The sequence below is a fragment of the Ischnura elegans genome, chromosome 5 (genome assembly GCF_921293095.1).
Source record: "Ischnura elegans chromosome 5, ioIscEleg1.1, whole genome shotgun sequence".
Classification (NCBI taxonomy): domain Eukaryota; kingdom Metazoa; phylum Arthropoda; class Insecta; order Odonata; family Coenagrionidae; genus Ischnura; species Ischnura elegans.
In genome coordinates, this window is record NC_060250.1 from 1,416,248 (window position 1) to 1,427,723 (window position 11,476).

Here is an 11,476-nt window from a genome sequence, read left to right on the forward strand (position 1 = left end):
AAAGTTGATGGATATTCTGAAGAGAATAGGTGTAGATTAGAGGGATAGACGACTGATTCGTAATCTTTATATGGCCCAGACGGCGCAAGTGAGGGTAGCGGACGGAGAATCTGGGTGGGCAAGCATCGGCCGAGGTGTGAGGCAAGGCTGTCCTCTATCGCCGCTGCTCTTTAACGTGTACGCTGAGGAGATGGTAAGGGAAGCGTGGGATGAGTTAGAAGCTGGGATAAAAGTGGGAGGAATGATGTTCAAATCAGTGAGATTCGCGGATGACCAGGCGTTGACCAGCCAGTCAGCGAGGGGGCTTCAGGCTCTAGTGGATGCGTTATACGAACGTTGCGAGGAGTATGGGATGAGGATTAATCACAAGAAAACTAAGGTTATGCGGTTTTGTAAAGCATCTCGAGCGAGGAATGTGAGACTCAAGATAAAGGTGGGTGGTGAAAAACTTGAGCAGGTTGAACAATTCAACTATTTAGGCAGTACGTTAGAGGAAAACGGATACAGTAGTAAGGACATCAGGAAGAGAATAGCATTAGCAAAGGAGGCGTTCATGAACAGGAAGGAGCTTCTGAGAGGATCGTTGTGTAAGAGTTTAAAGAAAAGGTTAGTGAAGAGTTTGATTTGGAGCGTAGCTCTCTACGGTGCGGAAACGTGGACACTGAGGAAAGAAGACGAGAGAAGATTGGAGACATTCGAGATGTGGGTGTGGAGAAGAATGGAGAGGGTGAAATGGACGGAGAGGAAAAGGAACGACGAAGTGCTGGATATGGTTGGCGAGGAGAGGCAGCTTTTAGATGAGATACGCAGGAGACAGAAGGTATGGATGGAGTTAGTGCTTAGCGGTGAGGGGATGTTGAAAATGGTATTAGAGGGTAGAATGTTAGGTAAACGAGGGAGGGGAAGGAAAAGAATAGAATTTTTAGATAGATTGAAGGAGAGTAGGCCTTACAGTGAATTAAAGAAGGCAGTGCTGGAAGGAAAGGGAGATACTCCATGAAAACCTACCTTAATCGGTAGAATACTATAATAATAATAATAATGTTGATCTAATAAAAAACTTCCATCATTCTGAGGGCAGAATCAAGTGGCATAACACTAAATTATATAGCTTTCTCGGACTATTGCCAGAGAACTGCAGAGCTATATGTTTACCTGTATCCGTGGTATTATATGCCAACCACGGTGCATAAGGTACTGCTGCATGGAAGCGAAATTGCAAAAGAAGCGATTCTTTCCTTGGGGCAACTTTCAGAAGAGGCACTGGAAGCTCGGAATAAGAACACACGTACATTCCGCATGAGATTTCGTAGGAAGCACTCCAGAGAGGCCACAAACGACGACCTATTCAAAAGACTGCTGTTAACGTCTGATCCGTTTCTTTCCTCTACACTGACATCAACTCGGAGAAGACCAAAAGAAATGCCAAAAGATTTAAGATATCTGCTGATTTTGGATGATGTTGAAGAAGAGGACTCAGACATCAGTGACGACAGTTCATTCGGGGATTGAAAGTTGAATTACCGTTGATGAAAAAAGTAGAGATGGGTCGAATAGCAGATTTCTCGAATTCGATTATCGAATTCGAATATTAAATCATAGCTCGAATATTCGAATACCTCGAATTTCGAATACCTCGAATACTAAATGATGAATGCTGGAATGTTTGACTCGGTTGCCTATGCAGCAGGCAACACAAGATTTTGGGGAGTAATTTTGATTTCCTTAAAATGATTCGAACAGGAATTTAGCTGATTAATGAATAATTTAATTTTATGGAAACAATTGGGCATATAATTAATTCAACTAACATCGCTTTACCCCCACTCCTGCTGCCAAGTGCTAGCTGACAATCTGAGGCATTTTGCAAAATACAAGCTCTTTTCCACCGGATTTTCTTCAATTATTTTCAGTCCATCTTTGGGAGTTCTCACGAGATAAGAAGATGAATTGGAATTGCTATCAGGGAAAAACCAAATATTCTGAGAAAGTATCCTTTTGTCTGTGACTGTAACAATAAAGATTTATAGCACCACTCATAAATTGTAACTTGATATATGTTTTTGGAAAAAAATACCGCATCAACTTCCGAGAAGCTCTGCTGCTCATATCGAGTTTCGCCAGAATGCTAAGTCTCCGTCGTGTTTTGACATTTATTTCTTTGCGTAAAATGCTTAAATAAACTCAGAAATACGTCGTGTTTGGTCTTATTCTTTTTGAAATTACGCGCACATTACTAATATTTCAATTCAATAAAGGTGTAACATCAATTGACGAAAGTCATTCTTAGACACCCTTTGTGCTAATAGATGACTCATGCAGCGGTTGACCTCCACAGAAATGGGGAACTTCGAAGCTGGTAGGAAAAAAAAGGTCAGTGGGGGAGGAGAGGGAGGGCCCGAAACACGTTTCTATTGTTCTCGCGTATTTTTTCGAAGCTAAGGTCTTCGTAATATGATCCCTGCGCGAGCTGTGACCTTTTTTTTATTTTGAAGAAGAGGAAAGCCTCAGAGGGGGGCTAGTGCTGAATGGAGAGGGATACCGGACCTTGGGAAATGCGCTAATGTAAGTATCCCACGGTACTCACACAGCAGTTGACCTCCAGAAATGGGGAACTTCGAAGCAGGTAGCCAGAAAAAGGTCAGTGGGTGAGAAAAGGGGGGAGGGCGTGAAACACGTTTTTATTGTTCTCGTAACTCGATATTTTTTCGAAGCAGGGGTCTTCGTAATGCGATCCCTGCGCGAGCTGGGACCTTATGTTTGATTTCGGAGAAGAGGAAAGCGTCAGAGTGGTTGAGGCGAGTGCTGAATGGAGGGGGATAGAGGATCGTGGGAAATGCCCTAAGGTTGCTATCCCACGGCACTGAGTTTCTCCTGGTGGGGGGAATGGGGGATTTTCGGATTTTTTCACCCGACTATTTTCGGTTCCCCTCGTCGAACACTTTTCACCGCTAAAATCCACGAATTTGATGCAATTCGTCAACTTGCGTAAAACGGCGCTGCGAGCACTAAATGACTACAGTTCTCTACATTTTTCCGAGTCACTACCAACGACGTGCGTGCGACAGTGTATGACGCGAAATTCAAAGTATTCGAGGTATTCGAGGCGGTACTTTTCGCATAACTATTCGAAATCTCGAATATCGAATACTTTCTAGTATTCGAGGTATTCGAGTATTCGCGGATACTATTCGCACATCTCTAGAAAAAAGACAATCTAAAACCTCATTAAAAAAGTGATGTAAAAGATGAATTCCGAAGTACGTATTCTCTTTATATTCTTGTTTATAACTCCACATTAAATTAATTCGTAAGATTTAGAGCTAATGATTGGTAATCCGCTAATTCTACATTCTTTTATTATTGAAATATTCCACTACGAATTTAAAAAACAGTTTCCAAACTTCATTAACGCAAATGTTTGATTTCATAATGATTTTTGCATTTATCAAACGTGTTTCTTGTATGCTGCATAACGATGGATGAAAAGTTAAATTTGAGAAAATCAATTTAACTCTTTATTTACCATATTAATATAATATTTAATTATGAATTCAAGGATAAAAGTTATCTTTTCTTTCTCCCTCAAACATTCTCCTATTGTATGGTGACATCAAAAAGGAAAAACCCGTGTAGAAGGACCCTTTACATACCTTTGCCTTTAAAGGCCTTGCGTGGTCATTAAACGCCACTATCCGCGCGACCCTCCTCTGCGAGGGTTGAAAAGGGAGGGTAGCTAGTGGTAGGGACAAAGAATATAGGTCGCTGCCTTCCCCAGAAGCTGTTTACTTCTCTCTTTATTTCGCATGCCAACTGAATCTCTTAACAATACTTCAATATCCGAAGCATACTTCGTGAACGTAGAATGGTACGGACAAAAATCTAATCCTTACCATCTTCACTAGAGTAATGCGTTAACCGGTTAATCTATTGATCCATTATCTTGGTAATAGTGTTTAAAGTCAATGCTTACTATGTGTCATGCTTCAAATGGTGATTTTTAAGAAGCAATTCTGAAAAAAAAACTGATAAATCGCCCGCAGTTACCGAGCCTCTGAGTCCCGCGTGGCGTAGCTCTCACTTGACGCGCGATCGAAAAATCGCTCTCATTTTCGTGGTCGCAAACATTTTTCCAAGATTTCTTCGCAGTATTCTTAATAAATGTCTACTTCACACTGTGATGTAAATTTCCCGATTACCATATTTCGTAAACGGAAGATAATATCTACTATATTTGAAATTTCACGCGAAAAATGGGTACGCCATTTTGTGTTGTAAAACCATGTAAATGTAAACCAAAATCTTCAAAAATCATGAACAATATGGCCAAAGCATTTGCTCAAAGGAATTTAGTGTTTTTTATTCCATAAATATCATACAACTGCAACACCACCTGCATAAGTTCAAAGATTTTCGGAGAAAAGCGAGTTCGCCCGAGTTTTTGGAAATTGGTCATGTTTGAGCTGCTGCATCTCAACAACGGATCAAAATTATGAAAAATGGCATACAAGTCCATAATTAACCATCATTTGTGAGTATTTGTGCCAAGTTTTAGGTCCCTATCTCAATAAAAGCCATTTGGGACTTTTGTCCGGCTTTTTCCGATTTCAGACCACTGTACGGCGCACAGTGGGCCAAAACCGAAAAAAACTGGCCAAAAGTCGAAAAATGAAGTTAGCGCAAATCAACCAAAAACAGTTTATATTTATTATTAAGCATTTACTCTTTAAGATAGGGTGCCATACAGAGCATAGAATGTGTTAATATAATTTTTACAGCTGGTCAAAGTAGAGCATGTCAGAGAGACTTTAGTGACCTGATTTTTTCCGTTGAAAATAGCTAAATTTGTGGCTTCATTACAGAGTCGTTGTTAAGAATATTGGTTTCAAAGTATTTTTATCCATAACATTGATCTTTATTAAATGAATGGAGAGAGTTTTTGTTTGATTTTACTTACTAATTAATATTTTTATAATTTTTCAAAAACTGTGTTGATTTTCCATGAAATTTTATGTTTAACGGTAATTATCGTTTATATGTACATCAGGCTACACAGAGTTATTTATACTGTGAGATAGAAAAAAGCATGTAGAACAATTTACAGAATGCAGTTATTGCGATAACTTGCGATCCTAATTTTAACAACCATATTTATGTGAATCCACCCCGGCCACTCGGACCACTGTGGCGGCCACGAAACGGCGGCGGGACTAAGCGAGGAAAGGATATGATATCCGTGCATAAAGACGACGGAATGCCTGTTCAATGACATAAGTCACTTGAATACATATTTTATGAATACTAATAACCTTGATTTTTGCATATTATACTATAAATGGCTAAATTCAACGTACATCTTGGCGCAGATAACAGTTTCTTGCTAAATTGGTGACTGGCAATTCTACGATTAGGAGGTAATTGGGAGGTTTCTCAGCAGAGTTATGGGCTAAAATCTTTGAAAAGATTTTTCCAGAATTTCGGATTTCCCTCAAGCATCATGAGCAGGCTGTGGTCGAGGGGTTTAGGGAAGGTCATGCACATGCAGCGGCAGGCGCCCGCGCCGGCTGGTTGAGGATTTGCGACCCTCCGTACTTACTGGCCCGGCAATGCTGGTTTTACAACCTTGCTGGTAATGACTCTTTTCTACTTCCCCTAATTCTATGGTAGCTATCCCAAGTTATGCTTTTTACACGTTTTCGCCTCTTGCCGACCCTTTCCGCCACTTGTTCCGACAAATGGAATTCTCAGTTATTGTCCCTAGGGGTTTTCCGGTTGTTTTTGCCCACCACATGCATCAGTTGTCCTAGAGAGTGTCGAGTGAACATCCACTGTAAGTGACTGTGCTGTGTGATAACACTGGATTGATCTGTCAACGTTAGAAGCACTTCAAAGGAGGATATAGTTGTACCTGGGAAGCAAAGCCTCCTTGCACCCGCCTCCGTTTCGTTGTGACTACAATAAGTGTACTCCTCATCCATCGAAAACGATTTTACTCTCCATTGTGGTGAGAAGAGTGCTAATGGTAAGCAAAATGTTCATTTTTAAAATGGATTCCTCGTTAGAGTCCGCATTTTTTTTTTGCTACCCATGTATGACTGATGATAGTTGGGTTGTCGATGGAACTGATTACCTGATATTTTTTTATTTCATATAGTAGTGTTTGATACTAAATTTGATATAAACCATGGAGAGTAGAGAAGTGACGCGGTTACAGCTTCATGACAAAATTGTGGAGAGAAAAAAAGTACCACGGCACGTGAGATAAAAAATGTTGTGATAGATTTTTTGATTGAAAAATATCGATTGAATGCTAATTTAAAAGGTATTTTGACGAAGTGCCTACAAGCATACTTTTTCGCAAGATATTTTGAGAAATGGAAGAAGGCGCAGCGAAGGGAAAGCTACTTTAGAGCTAATAATAGCAAATGGCTAGAGGAAGAAATCAAATTCCCTGAAGTAGTGTACAAATATCTTCCTGCTACCTACGGTGCGTTCATTAAAATGTTTAATAAATAGTTTTTTTTTAGATAGAATCACTTTTCTATGTCACTAATTCGTATTTTTACAGATTCACCGCAGGACACCGTGTTTGGTAGACCTGCATTACACTTTGAAGTTTCTAGTGAAAGATCAAAACTAAGGAAAACGGAGCAGCTAAGAGCTGTTACATCAGTAAAGGAGTTATCATTCGCCGCGTCCATGAAATTCCGCGAGCGAGGAGAGGAATCAACTGCCAAAGTAATTAGAGAAGTGACAATGACGACTCCCACAAGAGCTACTAGAATTCTTTCCAAATGGAGGAAAAAGGACCATTCTCAGAGGGAAATGACACCAGAAACGGCACTTTCCCTTTTTATTTTAGTGAATATGGCAAAATTCCAGTACAACCTCATCCGGCATGTGTCAAAAAATCACGGGCATAAGTTGTTTCCCAGCTACAATCAGGTGTTTTCCGCAAAAAAATCAACTTATCCAAATGGAATACATATCAGCGAGGAAACGTGTGAGGTGGGCACATAAGAGTTACTTAACCATACGGCACAATGGATCATTGAATCCATGACAAATGATTCTATGGAACATATCGCCATTCCACATGAATGCACGTTGATCTGCAAGTACGGCTTCGACGGCAGTGCGGGGCATTCTCAATATAAGCAAAAATGGACGAGGGATGAACTGAATGATGAATATTTATTTGCAAGTTCATTGGTTCCTCTCCATTTGAAAAGCAATATTTCTGGTAAGAGAAATTATTTCTTTAAATAATGTAGTCTGCTCTATCGGATAAACCTCCTTCATGAAAGACTTTATTCCAGGAAATTTTTTGTGGTCCAATCCCTGCCCTTCATCGGTAAGATATTGCCGACCGATTCGTCTTCAGTGGGCTAATGAAAGTAAAAAGCTTTCAATTGAGGAAGAAAAGTATATAGAAAGGCAAATAAAGACGCTTAAGAATCTAGAGATTGAAAAATGTTCAGTAAAATTTTGTATGGTACTCACAATGATAGACGGAAAGGTTAGTACGAGTAATAGACCTCTATCATTGACATCATTTTGTTTTTCTCTTGTGGCCTGGTTTGAGTGTACTACAGGAGCTCATGATTATCTATTTTAGGTGTGCAATGCTCTTACTAATGCCAGTTCAATGAAGTGTTATATTTGTGGGGCAAGGATATCCGAAATGAACAATCTGGAGAACTTGAGGACTACAATCAGTACCTTAAGATTTTCATTTGGCTTATCCCCTCTCCATTGCTATATTCGGTGCTTGGAGTGTCTTTAACGCATATCCTATCGCTTGGACATAAAGCAGTGGAAAGTGAGTGTATTTTAAACCTACGTGAAGCTTTTATTGCTTGTAATACATTAGTAATGTGTCTGTCCGTGTATTTTAATTCTGATTTCATTTTGAAACTTCATATTTAAGGCAAAGGTTAGTGATGGGAGTAAACAGAAAATGCAGGCTAGGAGAGAAAGGATTCAGAGGTTTTATAAAAAAAATGGGCCTGATAATACATGTACCAAAACCAGGATACGGCACCACAAACGATGGTAACACAGCTAGACGCTTCTTTTCGAACCCAAAATTATCAGCAAAAATTACCGGTAAGAGAGTCTGACGACAGCTACAAAATTTGAAAATCTTCGGTGCTGAAATTAAGAGAGATGTTTTAGTCAATTAAATATTTTTCAGGACTACATGAACAACTGATTTCAAGGCTTTCAAATATTTTGAAAGCAATCTCAAGCTGTCGAGCACTCAAACACAGTGAGTTCAGAAAATACTGTCTAGCGACAGCAAAATTGTATGTGAAAAAATACCCTTGGTATTATATGCCGCCAACGGTGCACAAGCTTTAATTTCATGGTGCAGGTATATCCAAGGAAGCTATTCTACCCATCGGGCAGCTTTCAGAAGATGCCTTGGAATCGAGAAATAAAGATATTAGGAAATTCCGGCAACACAATACGCGGAAGATATCAAGAGAGGCGACTAATGAAGATTTATTTCGGAGGTTGCTGCTCACCTCTGATCCCTTGATATCTTCGATTTCATTTCGCAATAGTAAATTGAAGGAAGATTTAGATCCAGAAGTGAAAAAACTTATTGACAACGGGAATGATGAATATGAAGATGAGAGTGATGACGAGTCATCAGAGGATGAGTGACCACTTTTATTTTATGTATTAATTGATTAAAAATATTGATTCAAGTTTTTGACAATGAAATTATTGGCTAATATTTATTCAATATTCAAATTATAAATTATCATGGTCTCTGTCACTGGTTAAAATTTATGTTGCATTGCACTCAACTACTAATTATATGCGGTGCCTTTATGGTATGTACCCTTTCATGACGGTTTTACCCTTGAGCCTTCGCGCGGAGGCCGCGTGCAAACGGTAAGAAACCTAACGGTTCGCGCGCTCCCCAAGCCCTTTTCACTCGTCGGCTGCCCATTTGTGCACCCAAATTTGTTCTTTTACTTTGAAAACGTGCAAATATTTCCAGTAGAGAAATTTAGTTTTCCCGAAATAAGCCGCCTATGCGATTGGCTCGCTCATTTCTAGCCGAGTCAGTCTCCTTTCAGTATTCCTAGTCGAATTGCCGAATGACGTTCACAGAGTAGTTGCTCAGTTATGGATACAACGAAAGTGACTAGTCAAGATTTACATAATGTGGTCTTGGCAAATAGAGAGGGGACTATTCACAAAGTTTTAATACATGGAGCGGGAATTGTGAAACATTACATTCTTCCTATAGGACAGCTTTCCGAGGAGACATTGGGAGCCCGACACGAGGAAGTTAGAAGACCATAACATATCGGGAAAAACATACCAGAAAAGTTTGTTTTTGGACTCAAAATTTACCTTATGCACAACTATTTGACAGCTTCAACGGCAGAAAAATTCTGTTTTTCCCTTGATATTTCCATAGCAGAAGGTAGGCATGCCCCTGTAGAGTTTGCTTCCCGTATCACATTCGCCTATTTTAATTGTTATCGCCCTTCTAAACAATATTGTGGCCTAAATAATCCTAAATAAGTTGTATTTTTACAATACACAATTTGTAAAAAGTTTCGTTAATTTTCCAATTCTTTGGACTCTAGCGACTTTTGGCCAGCTTTTTTTGATTCTAGCCCACTGTGCGGAGTCTGTGATCCGTCGGCGGAGAAAGCAAGAGATGTCTGTGGAGCTGGAAGACAAGGCGTTGCACTCGGGGCCAAGATTTCCGGGAGAAAGGGTGGAGAAAAGGGGGGGGGATTGGAAGGCACTCGACTTGTCGCCAGGGACGACCTTGAGGAGCGCACAATAGTAGCTGCCGCACACCCCCCCGAGTCCACCATAGGGAGCAGATGCTTCGCGCAACGAACTCCAGACCAAGGGTCATAAACACGCTGCCCGGCGGATAAATATTTGCGGCCCTTAAGAGTTAAAGAAAATATTATGTAGTCACACAGAATATAAAATGTATATCGACACACTCGTCAAAAATTAAAAAATGCCAAAAATCGACAAATTCATTGATTAAAATTTTTAACCAATAATTAATATTGCACGTTGAAATTGCACGTTTTTATTTATTTCAATGATGTTAATTGGATTAATATGGCCCTCCATACGCTGTGAAATCGATTTTTTACCCTTGAATTAAAAAAGGTTGACGATCACTGCCCTAGACGAAGATTACATGAGGCTTCATCCTCGGCGTTTGTGTTTCTTGGCCTCGCACTGCCCGTTATAAAAGCTTTAAGATGCCCACTGCCGGCGCCATGTAAAGCCGATTAGTTTTTAAGTTTAATTTTAGAACTATAAAACCTTAGGGAAATTCATCATCAGGTAATTAATTTTTATTCTTCCTAATTTTAAGAGTGCAATGCACACGCTCACTAGAAGACTTTCTTTCCTTTTCTCCTTCACTTACACTGGAAAGGTAAATACTGGTCCCTTACACGCTTGAAAAGTCATGTCCCGTATGTCGAGATTTATTCTCCAATGCAAATTAAAGACTAATTCTCCAATGCTAATTAAGTGCCAAGGGCACGCTCCAAAATGCTGAAAATGTGGTCTGAAGACGCACAAAGGCAGCAAGCTAAATGCAAGGGCCAAAAGCCCAGTCAATGAGGGAACGAACGAACGCATTAAAATATATAACGGGGAATGTTTACCATGCAAAATTCAATAAAATTTTGCATGGTAAACAATATTTGCATAATCATTAGGTGTATATATTGATATTACGACTTGCACTAGTCTCTTTCAGGGAAGAGGGATTATTATTATTATCTACCAGCTTCAAAAATAAACAAAAACAGTAGCAGTTTTTCTTCAAGAGCCTTAAATGCTCAGAATGGTAGGGTGAAATGGGTAAAGAGAACGCAACATACCCGCAAAACTGCTAGTATTTGGTGAGTTTTGACCTATCAATAGTTTGAAACTTGAATATCATGAGGCAATTTTCAGGAATGTATAACCAGTAACTGCCTGTTCTTAATATTTATCCTGAGTACGGAAATTTAACATAGAAAAAAATTTAGCAGCTTACGAGGAAGAAATTTTTCCATCGTTTCAACAGCGATCATACAGCGTCAAACCATATCAGGTATTTAATTACTGCAATTTTTTATTTTTATTTCCACGAACTAGGGTCGGTGCCAATTTGATTTTGTTGTAGGCACGTGACTCTTAAAATAGGAAATTACAGTTTCTCCACCTTAGTGCCTTTGAGGGAATAAATATCAGCTCATCATCAGTAAAAGCAAGGAAAATTGCCGCACAACCATGGAGACACAGTGATCATAATACCCACACGAAAATGTTATTAATTGTTTTAAAAAAAAGTCGGTAAGTTTTTAATGACACCCCAGATTAAAGCCTTGCCACTCCAGTAAAAACAAAACACACAAGAATAAGTTTTTCGGTGGCACCTCCAATTCGACGGAGTCCACTTGCTTAACAACGTGAAGACTAC

The 11,476-nt window shown here is 39.6% G+C and overlaps 1 long non-coding RNA gene across 2 annotated transcripts; it reads left to right on the top strand.

Moving 5' to 3' along the window:
- The first annotated feature begins 6,662 nt into the window (after nucleotides 1–6,662).
- On the top strand, nucleotides 6,663–7,986 carry LOC124159637. 2 transcript variants are annotated; one of them, XR_006864992.1, is made up of 4 exons: nucleotides 6,663–7,243; nucleotides 7,320–7,519; nucleotides 7,619–7,822; nucleotides 7,931–7,986. It is a non-coding gene; the product is annotated as an uncharacterized LOC124159637 (long non-coding RNA). The 2 variants fall into 2 exon arrangements; XR_006864991.1 differs by having other exon boundaries at nucleotides 6,663–7,519.
- Nucleotides 7,987–11,476: the final 3,490 nt, after the last annotated feature.